Below are 2,113 nucleotides of genomic sequence, written 5' to 3'. Positions count from 1 at the left end.
AGGCTTGATGAGAGGGGAGATGCGATGCCCCCCGATGGCGATGCCTGGGATGCAGCATGGGGAAGGAAGGAATTACTGGCTTAGGGAAAAATTTTTTTGCCAAGACCTTTTTATATTAACCCAAACTCTTATATTAGTTAACCACAAGCACAATTGGATCCCAAGACAAACAAGCCATTTGTCACTGTGGGGATAATTTTTCTTGGAGACACTGAAAGCAATTTTAAAAAGTAATAAAGTATTTAAAGGAGGATCGTCAGGTTCACATTAGACTTTTTTTAAAAATGCCTTGTGTCTCTACTTCTTAAAGTACTAAGTGAATCCACATAAAACCACTTATTTGTCAACCTCTCTGCCATCTGAGCCTCCGTCGCCTGGCTGGCACAGTTCTCCCCACCCAGGTGATGTCCTGAAACCCCATCCTTCCCAACATGTGGCCCACCCAAACCTCCAGCAGCTTTCCCAGACAAACGGCCTGTCTGGGCTCATACTGTGGCCTTTCCTAATGTCTCTCAAAGGTTCACAAACCCCAAACGAGCAGCATCTAGCCTCAGCATGCCCCGTACCTCTCGCCGAGCAGCCCCAAGCCCAGCACTAGCAGCGGCCAGCCTGGGTTCACAGCGTGGCCTCTCCGAGGGGGTGATGTAATAAAGTTCAGCACAGGGAACATAGTCAGTAATATTGTAATAACAATGTATGGTGCCTGGTGGGGATCAGATTTATCAGGGTGATCACTTCATAAGTTATATAAATGTCATCTACGGCCATGCTACCCTGAATGCGCCCGATCCCGTCTGATCTCGGAAGGTAAGCAAGGTCGGGCCTGGTTAGTACCTGGATGGGAGACCACCTAGGAAGACCAGGTGCTGTAGGCATAAAAAAAAAAAAAAAATAAGTTATAGAAATGTCTAATCACTGTGTTGTACACTTGAAACTAATTTAATATTGTATGTCCACTAAAACTGAGAAATAAAAACATTTTAAAATATATATATATTCATGAAAATAACACTGAGAAAAATGCATATTTTTTCCATTTTTGCTTATTCCAAGTGTGTATGTCAGGCCGGGAAATGCGCACACATGTAAATGCCCAAGAAAGGACTGGGAGCCCCCAGCCCCCAAACGCTTCCAGCAGTGATGGCTGGTCGCTGGGTGTCGAGGTGTCACGGTTTATTCCCACTCTCTTCCGCTCACCTATATGTTCTAAACACGTTATAAAGACAGGCATTGCCTTCATAATTAAACAAATCCTTGAAGAGTTTATTCTATTTGCTTTTTAGCCTAAAGGAAGGTAGAAGGAAACGGTAAATCAGCAAACCATCTCTCCCTCGATGCTTCTCTGCAGCGGCCCAGAGTGTTTCCAGATCCCCACTTCCTGATCAGAAGACAGTCATGTCCTCACGGGGCCCAACCTGTGGCCACCGGCCAGGGAACGTCCCTGCCAGGCGGCCGGACCCGGGCACTTTTCTCTCCACCGCGTCGTCACTTCTAGGTGTAAATGGACATCTGCGCGAGGATTCCTGCTGACTTCGCTGCAGCGCCACTGCCACAAGCCCTCACTGGCTTATCCATAACCCTAATTTTAATGCCTGAAAGCTTCAGACGTGCCGACATTTCCTTCCCGCTTCCTCTGAAAGGCTCTCTGGGCGTAGTGCCGCTTACTCTGGGCACGAACATAAATAACGAAAGCCAGGCGTGGCCTCTGCTGTGGGTCCTCAGTGGGGAGCGGGCGGGGGCTCCCCACCAGGCAGCTCTCTCCCCTGCTGGGCCGTGGGAACTGCCTCTGTGCCTCCTCGCCCCGTTCCCACGTGTCCAACGCAGGGCCAGTCCTCCTCCAGGGTGGCCCGACGTGGTGAAACAGTAGGGGAGAGCCCTCGTCCCCGCTGGCTGCCAGCCGCGGCTCCGCTCTTGACACCTGGCCTTGCTGTCCCCGTGGGTCTAAGACGGCGCCTCCCCAGCTCCCATCAGCTCCCTACGACCGAGAGGTGTCAAAGGGACTCCCAGCTGTGAAGCAGACGGCTGAGTCCCAGCAAGGGGGACCGCGGCCGGCGGGAGGGGTCCCCGTGGTGAGCGTTGAGGTGAAGAGCCACACCCCAGCCTCCCTTGGGAG

The 2,113-nt window shown here is 51.4% G+C and overlaps 1 non-coding gene across 1 annotated transcript; it reads left to right on the top strand.

Moving 5' to 3' along the window:
- Positions 1-756: 756 nt before the first annotated feature.
- On the top strand, positions 757-875 carry LOC111729098. The gene has a single exon (XR_002776089.1). It is a non-coding gene; the product is annotated as a 5S ribosomal RNA (ribosomal RNA).
- Positions 876-2,113: the final 1,238 nt, after the last annotated feature.

Source organism: Pteropus vampyrus, unplaced genomic scaffold (genome assembly GCF_000151845.1).
Source record: "Pteropus vampyrus isolate Shadow unplaced genomic scaffold, Pvam_2.0 Scaffold246, whole genome shotgun sequence".
Lineage (NCBI taxonomy): Eukaryota > Metazoa > Chordata > Mammalia > Chiroptera > Pteropodidae > Pteropus > Pteropus vampyrus.
The sequence above is the reverse complement of the archived record's forward strand: the minus strand, read 5'-3'. Positions and strand labels throughout refer to the sequence as shown.